We start from the raw sequence: 20,448 nt of genomic DNA on the forward strand, positions 1-20,448 counted from the left end.
TCCTTCATGAACTCCGTCAAAGGGTGCTCTTGCCCCCTGACTTCTGATTGGGCTACTCCAATAGGGATCCTCAGAAAGAAATTTTTCGGGTTAGGGAATCTATTCTCCCTGGCACCTTACTTGTTGGTTTGCTGCAGACTATCTTATCCCTGCATTAAAAGCAACTCTCGTTAAAAACCTCTCTCTTATTGGTTTCTCCTCATTACTGTCTTCCTCCATCCGTTGGGTCTTCCCGGTTTTTTGTGGCTCCCTGGACTCTGCTCACAGCTTTGTTAATTTTATTAAAGCTTCTTCACATAATCTTATTTCGTAAAAAGCCATCTGTTTCTTGCTGGGGCTCTCACTGATGCAGTATGTCAGAGAGAACCATACAACCAAAAACATGTAAGAAAACTATGGGTGGAAGAAGAGGTGATATATGGTGAAGAATGCAGGTGGGGCTCACAACTTGGAAGCAGCAGACAAAATGGAAAATGGAAGTGAGTAGAAACAGAGGTGTCAGATAAAAATTCATATTGGGGAAGAGTTCACCTATTTCTCGCCTCCTCAAACAGGATTCCAGTAGGCAGGCTGCTACTATGCATGTAAGAAAATATATAAGAGCAAAATATAAACTTTTTTTTTCAGGTAAGTACCCATAAGATTTATTTCACTTGTACCTGTTCTAAGTAAGGTACTCTAAGGTGTGCTCCAGCAAAATGAGAGAAGAAGAAATAAACAAATAATAATCAAAGAAGATATGGGATCTGTATAAGAGGGAGAAGAGTAAAAAGATGTCCCAGGATGACATCTTTGCCTCCGGTTGGAAAGCATCTGGTTCAGAGTGGAGTAGGAGAATGGAAGTCTCCAAGAAATAAGAGTTGTTTACATGCTCTTTCAGCCTTACTTAGAAGCTTCGTATGTGTTCCTATTTTAAACCAAATAAAAATTGACAACTATATGTTAAGATACTGATTTGTCATGATTGTGACAAATTATTTTCCCAGTGTATTGTGGACAATGCTTTCATTATTATCTTGATGTGGCATAGAAGTTTGAAGTTTATATGTAGTTAAACACTTGAAATTCTTCCTTATGATTTCTTCTATCATATTTCTACATGGAAATTTTTACTGGTGTAAGGTCTAGTCAAATATGTAACTATTGCTGCAATTATTAGGCTCCTTTCCCAAAGCTTCTCTCAACCCATTGCTGAGGCCTTGTTCCTGCTTCTGATCCATCAGATGGACAGAATGGCACCACCATGAAAGTTTCAACTGATACCAATGTTGAAGTGGGATGAACTGATTGAAACCAAGAGTTTCAGCTCTCAGACACAGAGCAACTATTCTGGTCATCTATTGCTACAGAACGAACCAACCACACAACTCGGTGGCTTAATGTAGCAACTTAGCATTATCTCTCATGGTTCTGGAGGCCGGGAGGCTCAGCAGTGTATTTCTCATTTGGTATTTCTCATAAAATTACAGTGGGGTTGCAGATGGGGCTGGAATCATAGGCAGGCTTCTTCACACCCATGTCTGGAGTCTGAGCTAGCGTGGCTAGCACAGCTGGGACCTGGTGCAGCTCTCTATATATAGCCCCTCCACATGTCTAGCATGATGGTCTCAGGGCTCCAAGAAAGAATGTTCCAAGGAAGTGGAAGCTGCCAATATTGAAGGAGTTGGCCTGGAAATTGGCCTAGTGGCCTGTTGACAATATCCTATTGGTCGTAGCAGTCATGGATCTCACCCAGATTCAGAGTGGGACGTGTTTCACTACAACTGGATTTGCACTGATTCCATCAAAAACTAGGACAATCTGCAAGTGAATCCTTACTCATCATGTGGAGCGTATGTTGGGGAAAGGCAAGAGGCTGACAGTTCCTGATGAGGTTAAGTATTTGTATTTCAATTTGAAAATATCACCTAAGAAACCAGTGTCTTGGTAGATAAATGATCACAATCTGACGAAATTATATTTGAACCTTTGAATTATAAACACAACAGACATTTATATAAGTCTATACTTAGTTGGTTGAGTGGCCTATTCTTGGTTTTGGCTCAAGTCATGACTTCATAGTTTGTGGGTTCGAGCCCTGCATGAGACTCCATGCTGAAGGTGCAGGGTCTGCTTCGGATTTTCTCTCCCTCTCTCTGTGCCCCTCTCCTGCTCATGCTGTCTCCGTTTCTCTCAAAATAAATAAATAAACTTAAAAAATAAGTCTATATGGAAGTCTATATTACTTCAAAATCTGACTTCTAGAGTCTATTAGCTTTTAACAAGGTTAATTTAACAAGGTTAGTTTTCAGGGGCACCCGGGTGGTTCAGTTAGGTGTCCAACTTCAGCTCAGGTCATGATCTCCCAGTTCATGAGTTTGAGCCCCACATCAGGCTCTCCACTGTCAGCACAGAGCCTGCTTTGGATCCTCTGTCTTCTCTCTCTGTCCCTCGCCTATTTGTTCTCCCTCTCTATCAAAATAAATAAACTTAAAAAAAAAGGTTAATTTTCAGAAATGCAATTCTGGCTGATGGATGGTGGAAGAAATAAAATTTAGTGCTTGATTTGAACAGGGTCACTTATCAAATAATCCCACAGAAACAAACAAAAAAAACCCAACAACCAGTATTCTTGAATTATATTCCAACCAGTATAAGGAAACCTCCTACAATCACAACCAAACAGATATTGTACATATGAGAAAACTGAGGAATGCCTATCATGCTGACCCACAGCATTCAATCTCTCCAATAGACACAAAAAATGTAAAGTTATGAAATAAGCTGTGGAAGAAGAGATCCTCTGAATCATTGGCAGTAGTTGAAAGAATTTGTCGACTGGCAATTAGCAGGGAAGTTCCAACCTCCTCACTGCCTAGCAGTTCATGTAATCTAAGAATCAGCTTGGCCCCTGCGAGCTAACCGTACCACTGAGAAGGTGATGGCTCACGATAACTTTGACATCACACCTGGAGGATGTCCCTATTGCCAGCCCTCTACTCCAAATTTCTATGTGCGTCTAAATAATTTGGAGATCCTGGTAAAACATGGACTCTTAGTTAGTAGATCTGGGTTCAGCACAGAGATTCTGCATTTCTAACAAGCTCCTAGGCGATGCTGATATGGCCAGTCGGTGGACCAGCCTTTGAATAGCAGGACTCAGCCAACATATCATTTTAGTGAACTGTTACGACTGTAAATAAACTTGAGACTGAAGTTTTTATGATTCAAAGGCCAGTGAAGTGAGACAGCAAGTCTCATTATGGAAATTAAATAAATTACATATAAAGCTCAAGACTTCTAAAACTGATAGAGACCTTACAAATTGTTTAATAAATTAACTGAAATTAAGGAAGATGACCCAATCAGTAATAAGTCACAGCTGTGCAACGTGTGCTAGTCTGTCTCTGGTGACCACAAGATGGCTACAAACCTCGAGAAGGGATTATCAAATTGTATGAGAAGATCAAAGGTCTGATGACATCCACGACAGTTTTCCACAGAGCTCATCATAAATGTAGTGACAAAAATGTAGAATCACTACAATGATAGGTTTATAACATTATGGCGTATTCCACTGTGATTACAAAGAGCTCACTTGTGTCATTATTATGATAAAGATCTCACTTAAGAGAAGAAATATCACATACCCACTTTCTTGTTTTGGCAAGCCACCCATACGGCTCTCTATTACAGAAGAAAATTTAGCATGAGATAACAAGTCTCCACCCAGCCATGCACATCTGTCAGATCTTTCTCATACACACCCTTTGTGGTGGGTTGAGTGTAACATAGCCTCAGGCTCTATCACTCTGCCCTTAATTAGGTGGGAGAATTGACTAACACATAAGAGATGGTGTAGCATCTAATATTAAGGTGTGTGTGTGTGTGTGTGTGTGTGTGCACACCATGTGTGCACGCTGGCATACCTATCTATGTATTTATTTGTATCTTTCTAGATGTCTGGATAAACAAAACCTTTTTTAAGAAGTCTCTGGAATTTGAATTAGATCAGAATAAGTCAAGAGAAGTGAATGGGAGACTTTTCGGGACTGGCTTAGGGGAAAGGGATTTTTTTTTTTTTCAGAGGAGTTTTATAGGAGAATCAATCGGTCATTTGGTTGAGTCTGTTTTCCCAGAAGGGGCCTGGAGAAATAAAGCTCTAGCTACTCAAGTCTCTCCAGAACGATCCTTAGCTTTGGTTAAAAAAGCTGCAGTGTCTGCTACTTATCAATAGGGATAAGTTGATCTAGGAATCAAGATGTGGTTTAAGAGAGTGTCTAGAATCCAGTGACAGAAGGCTGTGTGTACAGTGGCTATGAGAAGACACTGAAGTTCTATGAACTTCACAGTATTCATTATTCATATAAAATGGGGATACATGACCAGTTGACCATGGGGTATGGCTCACACTGATCATTTAATGAAAGTGTCTGAATACTTAAAGTCATGACAGACTGTCAAAAAACTAACCTGGTTACTAAGTCAGCTGTGCTGGGTTTTCTTCTCACTGGCTCTCCGCAACCTCAGTGTCTGAGAAAAAAACCCATGACTTGTTCTATGAGTGCAATGCTTGGGATAAGTGGGATTGATGTGGGGTTATTGCTTTATGTTTGGAAATTTCCATACAATGGAGGCCTTGTCACTTCTACTACACAAGTGACTTACTCTCCCGAATGGGGAAGTCATTTGTGCCATCGCTGTTGTGGATGAAGGCAGAGTCCTCAAATGTGAAACTTGCTCCTCTAAGATGCCAAGCTATTCTTGGTCACAGGCAGGAAAACAGGAAAACACTGAGGTATTGAAATGTTCTGGAAAGTGTTCCCTTGTCCTAGGGAGTTAGCCTCTGCCATGTGGAAGAGGACCAGGAATTAGAAGGTAGCAATAAATCCAGATGGAAGATGATAGGCCAGAGATTAATGTCAACGTACTTACATTTATAGCACTCTTTGACTTTCCTTGACTACAGTTATCCTCTCTTCCAATGCTTTCCTAACAAAAATAAAGAAGTTTAGTTACAAACATTGGTCTGCAAAGACAGAAGATAAGCTGCAGTAGGATAGACAAATGATGGAGATATACACTCTTTTCCTGCTTCTCTCCACTAAGGACAAGCTGATCTCTTCATGCTGGGGTCAAGTTTATTCGAAGGGGGTAAGTAGCTCTCAGGAAGTAGCTTCTGATAGTGGGAATCAGAAGCCCACTGTGAGTTCTTTCTTTTTCCTTCTGAATAGAAAGACATCCTTCACAGCACCAACTAACCTTTTACAAGTATTTATCTCAAAAAGGCAGTAAAGATATTTGTTTTGGGCTCTTGCCATTGACTAAAACATAATGACCTCACCAGATAAACCACTGTGTACTTTCCAGGAAGTAATATAAAGGATAGCAGTCAAAGAGTAATGAAAGATGAGTCTTATGTTTTCCTCTACGTATAGCAGAGTTGAAAAAGTATCCATCGATGGAAGTCCAGTGGTTGTGAAGTTCTGGTCAGGGCAGCCTGAGGTAAAATTGTGAAATCATGATTCTACTTCATATGCCTGTTATATTTTTGAAATCCACAGGACACTTGTGCAATCCCATCCAAAGTTCCCCACAGCCTGCCATTACTCCCCCTTTTCAGATGAATGAACCGAACCTCAGGATGGGCAACTGACTTGCCAAAGTCCTATAAACTCTTACAGATAGAACCAGAACAAGAGCCTAAGCCCTCTGATTCTTTCTATGACTTTCAAATGTATAACAGCTCTTTCTACAGTAGTAGCTGGGTGAAGGACAAGAGATGGGACAAAAATCTGGGTATCAACTTAGTATATACATTTCCCTGATATGCCTTCAGAGACTCACAAAGGGCATATACTCCAAACAATCTTCCTCCATTGAGTAGAAACTATGTGACAAATGTAAAGAAAATAACAAAGCACAATAGGCCTACGACAGAAGTCCAAACACTGGCATCATACATAGTTGAAAACCTCACCTACAGTAGATAAGAGATACCAGTTCATCACACTGTCCTCTGGTCCTACCCCCAATCAGTGAGAGAGTCCCTTTTCAATCTGGAGTGAACACCTTACAAGTTTGTACTGGATGAGGGTGGGGAAGTGAGAAAGGGATTATTTCCATGTTCTGCTGCAGCAAGTTCCATTGTTGTCTGCCTTCGGTTGGGTCTCTGCTAAAATCCAAGCTGGGCTGATGTGTTGACACAGTGGATGTCTACAAAGCTTTTCCTAACACCTAGCTGAGGATATTGAAAGCATAGCAGAGGAACAAGAATCAGTTCATGAATTAGGTTTGATCCAGTGCCTGACCAAGGCAGTATTTCACAGGAAACACTGTCATGCAAAAGAAGTTTTAAGGGCCTTTGGCTCTGGCTCAAACCCAACAGCAAGGAATGCAAATGTTTTGTGAATAGTTGGAGTAGATAATATCTTTCCGGTAGGGAAAAAAAAAAGCATTTGGCAGATCTAGCACCCACAGAGTCTCAGAAAGCAATGTGCTGTTGACCAGACAATTCCAAAACAGACCCCAACTCTGGCAAGGACTAAAGCCAATGATATCTTGTTCCTCCCATCACCTGTTCAAGTTCCTCACCTGCTCCTGGGGAGTTCACAGAGCATACCTATCTTCTTGTGTTGGGGTTAACTAATTTGCTTTTTTATTTTAAATTTTTTTTTAACATTTATTTATTTTTGAGACAGAGAGAGACAGAGCATGAACGGGGGAGGGTCAGAGAGAGAGGAAGACACAGAATCCGAAGCAGGCTCCAGGCTCTGGGCCATCAGCCCAGAGCCTGAGGCGGGGCTCGAACTCACGGACGGAGAGCTCCTGACCTGAGCCGAAGTTGGACGCTCAACCGACTGAGCCACCCAGGCGCCCCTGCTTTTTTATTTTAATTCTGAAGAAAATCCTACTTGGAACCTAGCATTAAAAATGTAGAAAGTGCAGCACCTGTGTGGCATAGTCGGTTAAGCATCCAACTTCAGCTCAGGTCATGATCTTGCGGTCTGTGAGTTCGAGCCCCATGTCGGGCTCTGTGCTGACAGCTGGGAGCCTAGAGCTTCGGATTCTGTGTCTCCCTGTCTCTCTCTGCCCCTCCCCCACTCATGCGCGCACACAAGCGCACGCGTGTGCACACTCTCTCTCTCCAAAATAAATAAACGTTAAAATTTTTTTTAAAAATATAGAAAGTCATAACTTTAATTTAAAAACTTAAAAAATATAGAAAGTGAAAAGCTACCAACTAATTTTTCAGATAAGGAATTAGAAACTCATAGGTGTCAAAGACTCTTTCCGTGGTCTAGACAATCAGTGGCAAAGCTAACGATAATAAAAGTTTTATGTGTATGGTGTTTGTTACGCACCACACACTGCAAAGCACTTCACACAGTATTTCTTAAAATTCCATCGCAATTCATTTACTTCTGCGAATAAAGAATATGAGAATTTGAGAAGTGAAATCATTTGCCTCAATTACAATAAGTTGCAGTGATGAATTTCAACCCCAAGATAAGATATGAGCAAGCTATGCTTGATGCAGCCTACGTGCTGGGTTACCATTCCAGAGCGCTCAGTTTGCTGACTAGCTCAAGGCCACAGAGCTAGAGAGCTTGTGGTCCCCTAAACAATTGATCATGGGGTAAAATGTGATGTAGCCTATCTCTTTGTACTATTCTCTGTCTCATATTCTCTCTTTCTCTCATATTCCCCCTCTCTCTCTTTTTCCCCACTTCCAGTCGTCCTCAAGCCAGCTGGTCTGGATAATTATTAAGTTCAAAAACAAAAAAGAGGGTGGCCTGGGTGGCTCAGTTGGCTGAGTGACTGACTCTCGATTTCAGCTCAGGTTATGATCTCACAGTTCGTGAGACCAAGCCCTGCGTTGGGCTCTGCATTGACATTCTCTCTTTTCCTCTCTCTCTGCCCCTCCTCCACTCGTTCTCCCTCTCTCCCTCAAAATAAATAAACATTAAAAAAAAAACAAACAAAAAAAGGAATATTCCAGGTATTAAAATTATGTATATTTTCAAACTGCTTCAATACCATTTTCATTTCATTTGGAACTCTTCTAATTTTTGATATCATCTAAGATTATTAAGCACCGTAAAACATCCTCCATTTTAGAGCCCTTCATTATTTTTGCTTCTGGATCATTCATGGAAAACATAGCTTATCTCGCATAACTCCTCCTCTAAAAAAAACCTTCCATGCCTTTTCCTTTGCTCTGGTTTAGTTCGTTACTGTAAGACTGGATTTTAGGACTCTCCATTATAGATACTCATCCTCCTTCTCGTCCTGACTGTGTCCTATGTGTCCTATGAGTGGATCACAGAGCCAGGCTCTCTGCACTTTGCTTTCCAGATTTGCATACTTCTGATCTCTGAGCTTTCACTTATTCTGTTTCCTCTCAATAGAGTAATAAATACCTTCTTTCTCTACTTCCTCTTCCACCATCTCTTTCAGTGAAAGCCCCACACATCTGTCAAACCACATCACACAAAACATCTCCCACATGAAGATTTTTCTGTTCTCATCTTCCCAAAACAGGATTTGCCTCCTTCCTTCTATCAGTTCCCCACAGGACTCTTTTCCCCAGAAGCCAACTCGAAAGACTTTCATGAAGGATTTTTTTTTCTTTCATAATCAAGATTTTATTGGTTGAAAAATGTGGGGTGCTTCACAAATTTGCCTGTCACCCTCCTACAAGGGCCACACTAATCTGCCCTATATAGTTTCAATTTTAGTGTATGTGCTGCCCAAGAGAGTATCGCATGAAGGCATTTTATTGGGGAAGCGAAGGAAGCAGGATTGTGCAAAGAAGAAGCTGGGCTGCAATACTGTCTCTACTGGGCACGCAGTCAATCCCTTGGGGAGCTCTGGAGCTGCGAGCAAGAGAGTCAGGGACTATACCTCCCTCTGCCTCTACAGAGGACAAAATTGAGGCACAGACTGATAATTGGGGTTGGTCAATAACACAGTTAATATTCATTTAAAAGTTTCACTGAAAACACCTAGGTCTCAGGACTTTCAGGCTGATTGTCTTTGCAAAAAAAATTAATTAATTAAAAATTAAAAAAAAATGTACTCCATAAACCAAAGACAAATAGTAGCTCCAAAAAGGGCTACAGTTGGGTCAACAGTTAATAACCTTGCTCCCTAAACCCCTTCTCAAAAATTCCTGCTTCTGGACCTCCCTGAGGTGCCTCAACTTGATAAGTTATTAGACTCCTTTTTGGCACATATTCACATGCAAAGAGCCAGAGCTTTCAACTGAGATTTAAAACAACCTTGGCTCATTGCCCAGGGCTCATACTGTGGCAACAGCAGAAAGCATTCTCCAAGAATCTTTAAAACAATCGCTATGAGGAACATGACCTGAAGTACAATCCCTGAAATCATTTTCAGGAGACTTGCCATGGTCATAAAAACAGGTGAAGTCATAAAGAACCCTTTTTTAAGACAACAATGTCTCTTCCCTCTCCCATTCTCCTTCCCAGCCCCACCCCCCCATAACTACTCTATTAGCTTCACCTGCCCAAAATCATCACCTTAGCAGAGAAAATCAACTGTGATGTGACCTATTTCTAGGAAAACACCAACCCCAGCCCTGTGCGTGAATCTACGTATGTTGCACAGTTGGGGCCTGGTGCTTAGCAGGATTTCTTGCTCACGGCCGCTGCTGAGAACCCCAGAAGACTGGGCCAAGAGCAGGTCTGTTTCTATTCCCTGCAAAATCCAGTTCTGGGCACCATCACCTTGGCTAGTTATCTCCTTTATTCTGGATTCTTGATGTATGGAAAGAGACATGCACATAGAGATCACATGCACATAAGTACTTGGGCCTCATATACTGAGTTACTATAGCAGTGACAGTCTTCCACTCAATGTCAAATCAATTGTTCCTTAAATGTGGCTTTTTGGCCATACTCCTGTTCAAGGGCCACCAAACACTCCTGATCATTAACACTGAATCTTTAGCCTAGATCTGCTGACTCTCTACAAACTAATTTCAAGTGGCTCTTTAAGTTCTATTGCCTTACTTCACCTTGGCACGCATTCTACATTTCAGCAACATTGTCCTGTCAGTTCTTATATTAGAAGCATTTTCCAAGATGGCATGTGAAGGTTCCCTCAAAACACTCTGGCCACTGACAGGAACTTTAGGATTCCCCCAATTCTGGAAATGTGATTACAGAAACCAAAGTTTGTAATCTGCTAATAGAAACTAGCCAATGGATTTCCAACGCTTGAATCTCAGTTTATCCATACGTTTCAGTGACAACGAATTCACCCGCTGGACTGGAGATGCCACTCACGATTTTCACATAGACCATATTCATACTTTATATTTTCATACACACGCAACCACCCCTCTTATATTTTCACACTTGCAAGTTTTTTCCCCGAGAAACCATTTCTTATCTACACTGGTGTTAATCCTACCGAGGTGTCCGTGTCCAACTCAGTCACCATCTCTTTCTTGGAGGCTTCTGGTAGCCCACTGCAGAGCCCATATGTGGTTCACATCATTTTATGCCTTGTATTATTATTTGTGTTCACATCTCGTCCTGTCTCTATTAAACAATAAGCTTAAATGTAGAAATCAGATGCCAACCATTCCTCTGTTCCAACAGTACCTGACACAATACACTGGGACAAAGTCAATGTTCAGTGAAGAATTGAAAAAGCATTAGGCGTATCTTCTCATAGTCAGTGCAGTAGATATAAAACAAATTTGGAAAATACTTCAACGCATTTTTGTTGCCTTTCTATTAAAGTTTGCCATATGCAAAATATGTAACTATTAAGTATATATGTTGAAACTTTATAAAAAGTGGTTAAAGGCATGTAACCGTCTCTAAGAATCTCGAACATTATTTATACTCCAAAGACAACCACATCTCCCTGCTCCACAGTCAACTCCCAAAAGTAATTACTATTCTGATGTCTACCACCTTAAAACACTTTTCATCTCTTTATAAGAATGTAATAGTACGGTATGAACTTCAGCGTGTTCATATTTTATTTTGTTTTGTTTTATTGCTCATTATTATGATCGTAGGTTTATCCATCTGGTTGCTCCATAGCCTTGGTTGATACTTTTCATTGCTAAATAATATCCCATCACATGACTATGTAATAATTTACTAATGATAATGAACATCAGTTCGTATCTAATAACTAACGAACATTAGTTCATATGTAGCATGCTGCTACATATGTAGCAAGAAGGAAGACAGCCAAGCTACCGTGTATGCATACGTTCGACTTTAGTTGTTATTGCCATACAATTTTCGAAGTAGTTTTACCAATGTGAACTACCATCAACATTGTGTGAGGGAGCCTATTGTTTCATTTCTTCACCAGCACCTGGCATTGTCAGATATTTAAAATTTGAGTCATTCAGGTGGGTTTTGGGGGTGAGTATGATCTGAATTTGCATTGCCCTGATGATAAATCATGACAAAAAAACCCCAACACATCTTGTTATGCTTTTTGGCCGCTTTGACAATCTTATTTGTGAAATGACATGTGTTTAAATTGTACTGTTATATTTGTCTTATTAATTTGTATATATTAATGTTTTGTTTATTTTTGAGAGAGCACGAGTGGGGAAAGGGCAGAGAGAGAGAGAGAGAGAGAGAGAGAGAGAGAGAGAGAGAGAGAGAGAAAGAGAGACAGAGAATCCAAAGCAGGCTCTGCACTGACAGCAGAGAGCCCAGTGTGGGGCTCGAACTCATAAACCGCAAGATCATGACCTGAGTGGAAGTCAGACGCTTAACCGACTGAGCCACCCAGGTGCCCCAATCTGTGACATTTTTAATATACAATTATTTTTGGATACAATTTCTTTATCACGTATGCGATTACAAATCTCCTCCTCCACCCTGCAGTTTGCATGACAGCTCTCTTAATGGTGTTTTTTGATAAATAAAAATTATGAATTTTAATTAAATCTAATGCATCAATCTTTCACTTTATGGTTAGCAATTGTGACTGTGTGCATGAGTTTATTCTCGTTTAAGAATCTTTTCTGAATTTAAGATCAAGAGGTTTTCTTTCATATTTGCTTTAGAAGCTTTGTAACTTTGCCTTTCGATTTGAGGTCTTAGGTACACATGGGATAAATTTTGGTGCATGGTATGAGAAAGGTGTCAAATTAATTTTTATAGAATATACAATTAACCTTGAGGCATTTATCTAAAAGATCACATTTTCTCCCACTGCACTGCTGCAATACTTTACTATATATCAATGACAATTTATGCTTGGGTCTAAAACTGGGTATTCTCTTATGTTCTATTTGTCTATATTTCTATCTTTGTGCCAAAATCATAGTTTTTTAATTATTGCTCTATTGTTGTTTTGTTTCTAAATCTGTTAGTTCATGTCTCTCTCTCTCTCTCTCTCAAGTTTATTTTGAGAGAGAGAAAGAGTTGGGGAGGGGCAGAGAGAGAGAGAGAATTTGAAGGAGGCTCTGTGCTGACAGCTGGGCATGGTTCAGAAAGCCTGAGATCGAGACCTGAGCCAAAATCAAGAGTCAGGGGCTTAACTGAACCACCCAGGTGCCCCAGTTCATGTCTTTCAACATTGTTCATCTTTCAGATTTTGATACTTTTACTTGTTTGGATTTCTATATGTATTTTAGGATTTAGCTTGCCAATTTCCATTATATATATATGTACATATATATATGTACATATATATATACACATATATATACATATATATGTATGTGTATTTATATACATATATAGTGCTATATGTGATTTATAATTAGAGTTTTATTGATTCTATAAGTCAGCTTAGGGAGAATTTACATCTTTAAAATATTAAGTCTTCAAATATATCAATCTGGTATATACTTTCATCTCTTTAGACCTTTAAAAAATTTTTCTCCATAATACCTCACAGTTTTCAGTGTAGAAGTGTGGAATGACTTTTGTTCAATTTAGTCTGAGGCATTTGATATTTTTGGTGCTATCACAAATGAAATGTTTTCTAATGTTCACTTTTGGCTTGTTACTAATAACTCAAAGTAGTAATTGAATTTCACATATCACTTTATATCCAGCAATACTATTTTCAGTTATTACAGGTGATTTTTTTAATCTATAGAATTATTTTGCATGTATAATATGCACAAGTTGTGCATGAATGACAGTTATATTTCTTTTTAATTCTTATACCTTTCATTTATTCTTCTTGCCGTGCTGTATTTGAAATGGTATAAAAATATTGAATTGATGTTATATTACTGGGTATCCATATCTCTTACCAGACTTCAATGTGTATCTTTAATATTTGATAATCAAATAAGATTTAGAGGTTTCTTTGGGTAGCTATATCTTCCCAGCTAATTAAGGAAATTTCTTTCTATTTCTATTTCATAATGGATTCATCATTGATGATGAATTTCATTAAAGGCTTTGTATGTATCTTTTGAGGTTTCCATATGGTTTTTATCTTTTATTCTGTTATACTGCAATTTATTTTCAAATATTAAACCGACATTTCATTCCTAAAATAAAATCGCTGTGATTATAATAAAGTATTATTTTTCCATATTTCTGGATTCAATTTTCTAATATGTTCTTTAGATTTTCTTGTGTGCATGTTCATGAGAGATGTTGGCTTATATTTGGTTTTCTCTTTTTCACGTGGTTTTTGTCAAGTTTTGTGTTAAGGTCATGGTAAGCCCATAAAACAAGTTTGCAAATGTTTCTTATTTTTCTATTCTCTGGCAGAGTTTAAGATTGGTGTTTTCTTTTCTTTAAATGTTCAGGAGAATTCACCAATGAAGACATTGGATCCTTTAGATTTATTTGTGGAAATGTTTTCAATTTTGTTCATATTTTCTATTTCTTCGTACGTTTGCTTTAAGTATGTTGCGTTTTCATTTAAGTTGTCAAATGTATTCCAATGAAATTTTCCCAACGTCTTCATATTTTGTTAGTCTGTGATCTATGTAGTGACATGTTCTCTTTCATTTTTTAAATGAATAAACTGTTTTTTACAGTAGTTTTAGGTTTACAACAAAATTGAGCAGAAAGTACATAGAGTCCGTATATCCCTTGGTCCCACATGTATATCTCTTCCACCACCAATGTCCTGTGTCAGGGCAGTACATTTGTTACAGTCTGTGAACGTACATGGACACATTACTATTATTCAAAACATGTAGATTACATAAGGGTTCATTCTAAGTATAATACATTCTAGGGGTTACCACACATCTATAATGACATGTATCCACCACTGTGGAATGGTACAGAACAGTGTCACTGCCCTAAAAGCCCTCTGTGCTCTACTTTTCCCCCTCTCTTGATAACCACTGATCCTTTTCTGTTTGTTGGTTTTTGACAACCAGTGACTTTTTTTACTGCGTCTGTAATTTCGCCTTTTCCGGAATGTCGTATAGTTGGCATCGTACAGTATGTAGCCTTTTCAAATTGACTTCTTCCACTTAGTAGTACACATTTAAGTTTCCTCCATGTGTTTTCACGACTTGATAGCTCATTTCTTTTTAGCGCTGAACAAAACTGCACGTTCTAGTGTACCACAGTGTATTTATCTATTCACCTACTGACTAAGGACTAAGGACTTCTTGGTTGCTTCCAAATCTTCATAATTATAAATACAGCTGCTATAAACATCTGTGTGCAGGTCTTTTTGTGTGGACATGTTTTCAATTCATGTGGGGATAAACAGCAAGGAATGTGATTGCTGGATTGTATGATAAGAACTTATTGAGCTTATTGGGAAACTGTCAAACTGTTTCCCAAAGTCGCTGTGCCATTTTGAATTCCTACCAGCAATGTTGTTCTACACCCATAACAGCATTTGGAGCTGTTAGTATTCTGGATTTTAGCCATTCTAGTAGGTATGTAGCGGTATTTCATTGTTGATTTAATTTGCATTTCCCTGGTGACACATGATATGGAGTATCTTTTCATATGCATATTTACCATCTGGGTATCTTTTCAAAATGAGGTTTCTGTTAAGGTCTTTGGTGCATTTTTAAATCAGGTTGTTTGTTTTCTTATTGTTGAGTTTTAAGAGTTCTTTGTAAATTTTTAGGTAACAGTTGTTTATCAGATGAATCTTCTCCAAATGTTTTCTTCCAGACTGTGGCTTTTCTTCTTGCTTTATTGGAATTGTCTTCTACAGAGCAGAAGTTTTTAAACTTTAATTAAGGCAAGCTTATCAATTCTTTTTTCCCCCATTTATCGTTTGGTTAAATAAATAAGACCAAAGGCAATCCAATTCACAGATTAAGTAGTTGTTTCTCGAAGAAATGACTTTTCTTTTTATTCTTCATTCAGTACATGTAACATACTGTTACATACAGTACAGTAACATACTGTTACTGAGTGCCAACTTATTTTCCAGGTACTAAGTACTAAAGGCACAACAATGAATCAATACAGCTCCTACCATCAAATAATTAAATACATAATTGTGGTGGAATGAGGGGAGATAGGCATGGAACTGATCAACTAAAATCATAAAATGAGGCAGACAAAAAAAAAATGTTAGAATAAGCAACTAAAATCTGGGAGCAGAGAAATGATTATTATAATTACAATCAAAATCATCACTGTCGTCATCATCTCCCTTTATATTTTTATTATGTTTTTCAATGATGTTTATGGAAAAATTGGCATGTCCCTAGCCCCCTGCTAAGTGGTGGCATGCATCCCGTCTTGAACAATAGAGCCAGGCTGATTGCCTCAGATGGCTTCCAAGTTAACAGATGCATTATTTGAACCTTTGGTAAACACTATGTAGAATGTGTAAATGGTGCTGTGTAGAGAAAAACCACGGAGAAACTTTAAAATCTCAAAAGATCTCTGTGGAAGTACATTTTAACTGTGTTCTACAAGATTGGAAGGGCTGGAGGAGGGAAGAGTAAGCTTTCGGCCTTCTTGACAGAGGGAAAAGCATCACATTTTGCAGTTTGTAATGTATTTTTCACTTTATTTTTTTTCCTCTGGCTTACTTTCAAAAATACAGCCTCTGAGATAAATCTGGAAGAGATACCATTATTCCCTTTTTGACAGATTAAAAAATGAAGAATGGAGTATCAGCAACAATAAATGACATAACCAAGCTTCCATGACAAGTCAGTCAGCAGAGAAGGGACTTGAACTTGTCTGTGCTTAGGACTGCTGCCAGAACCTCCATGAAAGTCAAGGAAAGCAGCACTGGTGATGGTCATGAAAAGCAAGGACAAAGTATCTAAAGGTTGTTGAAACCCGAATAAGCAAATCTGAAATTAACAGCGATGAGAAGAGTAGCCCCCTATTCTCGGGGAGGTGTTCCAAGGCCCTCCAGTGGGTGCCTGAAAACTTAAATGGACTCGAATCCTACACAGACTGTTTTTTCCTATACTTACATACCTCTGATGATGTTTAATTTATGAACTAGGCACAGTGAGAGATTATCAATTATAACTAATAATAAATCTCTCAGGACGTCTTCTTGTCCCATACTCACCCTTCTGCTTGGGATGATGTGAGATGATAAAATGCCTAAGTGATGAGATGTAGTGAGGGGAATGACGTAACACTGTGATGTAATTTTGGGCTACTACTGACCTTCTGATGATAGGTCAGATGGAGAACCCCCTGCTTCCAAACAAAGGTTGACTGCGGGTCACTGAAACAACAGAAAAGGGGGGACTGCTGTAAACGGAACGATGAGGGCAATATCAGAGGGTGTGATTTGATGTCAGAAAACTTGGTTTTGGCTGAGTCTGTCATTTGGGGGTTTAGGACCTTAGGCAAGATCATTATACTCCTTCCTCCTCAGTTTCCTCCTTTGTGGAATAGTGACAAATGCCACCACCACCAACAACAACAAAAACAAAAAAATCCATGGATTGTCCTGAGGAAAAAATGCAATTACATATGTAAGGACACTTCAAGATTATGAAAAGTGTCATTCAATTCTTAGCTAGTTTTATAATAATTATGTCTCTCAGCTTTGCCCAAATTTTCATACTTTTAAAATAGTTATTTCTTCTTTCTATAAAATAGATTCCTACATATTATGAGAAGCCTGGTTTTATGTATCACTTTATGTCTCTTCGTTTATTCTCAGTATTAAGTGAGTACATGTGTCCATGGGTCATGGACTGTTAGGATAATGAATCTGGTGCCTGAAGAATTATGATTTCAGGTGGGGAGCATGAAGCAAATTTTCGGACATAAGTCTATGTTCCCCCAAACATCCTAAGTCATAAATATTGTGGTGCTGAAAAGTCAGCAGAGAAATTACATACAGTCTGCACCAAGTTATGGTTCAAAAATCATTTCTCTCTAGAATTACTGGAGGCTTGCAATAGAATGAACTATAATATTCTACTGCTATTGCCATTAAAAAGTGATAGTAATAATGCTAATGCTCATATAATGAATTCACAGGAACTCATTTTATTAGAACTAGTCCTGTTGACAAAGTACATTAAAACAATATTCAATGAGAACTTCAATAAATGGAAACCTAAGTTAATAAAAAATTTTCTTCATATTTTCTACTTCATGGAGTAGAAGAATACCCATATACACCCACTCACACTCACACACACATTTTTGGGCATGCCAGAATGCAAGACATTCCACACTCACAAAGTCTTTCTGAAATACATGTTCGAGAAAAGTATCAGCAAAATGACAAATGAATTCAAGAGAAAGAAAAATGAAAGACTTAAGATGAGGCCATCAGCAAATACGCTGTTCCTTACTACATTTAAATCTAAGTTATATTGGATATATAATGTCAAAAACCAAATAGGTCTCTCCAAATCTAATTCTGAGATAATCTTGAAATGGATGCAGCCATGACAGAGGGATTTGAAATCATGTCATTTCTTGCCTTAATAGTAAATAAGATACAATTGAAAAATGTAAGTTGAAACAAACAAGAGGATACATTTTGTGTAAATACAGGAAAATAGAATAAAGAAAAACTTGAGGTGCCTGGGTGGCTCAGTCAGTTAAACATCTGACTCTTGATTTCAGCTCAGGTTATGATCTCATGGTTTGTGAGATCAAGCCTTGTGTTGGGCTTTGCATTGAGCATCGAGCCTATTGGGATTCTCTCTCTCGTTCTCGTTCTGCCCCCCCGCCCTGTCCCTCTCTCAAAATAAATCAATAAACTTAAAAAAAAAAAAGGAATAAAGAATAACTTTAGTGATCCCAAACAAGGTGAAAAATACATTATACTAGAAAAATGCTAACTAAGAAGCATGTCAAATAAAAACCATTCGATAACATAGTAGGAATCATTTCATCCATATCAATAATCATATTAAATGTGAATGTATTAAATTCATTTAATAAAAATAAGATAATATCCTTTTAGTTAAAGACACAATATTCAACTTTATCCTATAAACAGGAGATAGAAACCAGAGCCTTTGAAGTCCCCACCATTACCTGTATTTTAATCATCGTTCCCACATTTCCTGTTCCCCAGTACATACTGAAACACAGGCCTCTAAGTCAGTCAACTGTGAACTCACCAAGCAAACACAGTCTCAGGTCACATGCTTAGCTTTCCACTTTTAAGCAGCATCTTATTTCCAGTTTCTAGCAATTTTTTTCTTATAAACACAACTACAAATGCTTTCCACCATAGTTTCTTGCTTTTAATAGGACGCCTTACTGTCTACGAATCACACATTCCCCAGTTAATGACATTTATAAAACATGATGATGGGGAGTCCAGATATTCAGCTCAAGTCATACATTTTACCTTAGACAAATCAGTTACCATCTCAGGGACACAAGTGTGTACATACAGAAATAGCAAAATGATTCCTGTCTCCTTTATTCACCAGGTGGCTGCCAATATCAAATGATAAAATATATTTTTTAAAAGTACTTTGGACAGAGCAAGGTGTGACACAAATATAAAGAACTGCTGTAACTATGATTGTTTACTATTAGAAACCTATTGAAAATCCTTATTTCTTCCAGTGTAGTATAGCAGTTATGAGTGTGAACTCTGGATCTTGGGTTCGTAGTCTCCCTATGACCTTGAACTGGGCTAGAAGATCTCTGAGGTTCTTTCCGGCCATGATATTTTATAATTTTATGGAGTTCATAAGGGACTCATAAGCTAATGTCCTCCCACCCATTGGCACCTCTTGACCCTTCTTTAACCATAAGACTATGACCTTTCTCCCAAATAGACATAATCAGAACTGTTTTAGAAAAAAGAAGAGATATGGTAAAGATTTTCTTACACCTTTGCAAGAAAGAGTCCATGATTCAAGGTGTCTCCTATTTGAATAGAGAAACCGGAAAAACTTCTTTTTCTCTACCAGCTTCTGCCTTAAGGATGTCTCCAAATATTTTGCCAATGAATGTGGGAAGCTGTCCATCCCAGTGGCTGAAAGTGTGGGCAGGGTCACCAAAGAGTGAGCACTCAGGGAAGGAACACATGAAAACATTTCTCAGAAAAAAGCAGCACTTCTCCCTTTTCGCTTGAGACAATGTTTTGTTTCTGTTTAGGAATCATAGAAACTGCGAATGAACAAGCTGTATCGGGTCATCTCATCTGCCCTCCAGGGAGGGGACGAGCTGCTGCAACATGTTCATTCAATTCTTTTCCAGTTTCACGTGGAGACTCCAATGGGGGTTTTCGCCACACACTCTGGCCAAGACTCTGTGCTCCAAGTATTACAGGAGTATTGCTGTGACATTGGAAAGGAGAGGAAAAAGAACCTCCAACAAAAACATTTGTTGAGGGGGACGATTAAAACGGGTCAACTCTATACATAAATGTTAAAACTGAACATATGGAAGGGGAGCTCTATTTCTCTATGTTGGAACAAGTAGGGTTTCATAATTTTGATTCACTAAAGATAAAAAGGTAATCATGCTTTTCATTCTTTTTTTTTTTAATTTTTAAAAATGTTTTATTTATTCTTGAGACAGAGAGAGACAGAGCATGAGCGAGGGAGGGGCAGAGAGAGAGCGGGACACAGAATCCGAAAAAGGCTCCAGGCTCTGAGCTGTCAGCACAGAGCCTGACGCGGGGCTTGAACCCACATGTGGTGAGATCATGACCTGAGCTGAAGTCAGACGCTCAACTGACTGAGCCACCCAGGCGCCCCAATCATGCTTTCATTCTTAATTGTGACTGCACTATCTTGTATTTGTCAGACTGTGAGATTAATGTTTTAAGGTTCTTGATTTTTTAAAAAAAATTAGGGTTTAAAAAAACATACTAAATAGTATCCTCAACACTTTAAGCTGGCAAGAAATTCATTGCCATGTGTATGTTCTAAATGGGTACATATATCCATATTTTGAGTTTTGTTTAATCTTTACTGTATGCCAAGCCATTATGTTAAATATTTTACAGGAATTTTCTCTGTCTCTCCCCATAAGACACTGTGATGTATTTTATCCCTTTTCCAGATAAATAATGAAAAATCAAAAACTGAGCTTTGCAAAG

At 38.5% G+C, this 20,448-nt stretch overlaps 1 long non-coding RNA gene and 1 other non-coding gene across 2 annotated transcripts in view; both read right to left on the bottom strand.

The window, feature by feature from the left end:
- Positions 1-4,973, bottom strand: part of LOC144615076 (uncharacterized) — a 100,223-nt gene extending 95,250 nt beyond the window's left edge. Inside the window, exon 1 of the long non-coding RNA XR_013553463.1 lies at positions 4,915-4,973. This is a non-coding gene — a long non-coding RNA (uncharacterized LOC144615076). The remainder of the gene's footprint in view (positions 1-4,914) is intronic.
- A 3,664-nt stretch (positions 4,974-8,637) lies between these two features.
- On the bottom strand, positions 8,638-8,744 carry LOC132664927 (U6 spliceosomal RNA). The gene has a single exon (XR_009603916.3). It is a non-coding gene; the product is annotated as a U6 spliceosomal RNA (small nuclear RNA).
- Positions 8,745-20,448: the final 11,704 nt, after the last annotated feature.

This window comes from Panthera onca, chromosome F2 (assembly GCF_046562875.1).
Source record: "Panthera onca isolate mPanOnc1 chromosome F2, mPanOnc1 haplotype 2, whole genome shotgun sequence".
Lineage (NCBI taxonomy): Eukaryota > Metazoa > Chordata > Mammalia > Carnivora > Felidae > Panthera > Panthera onca.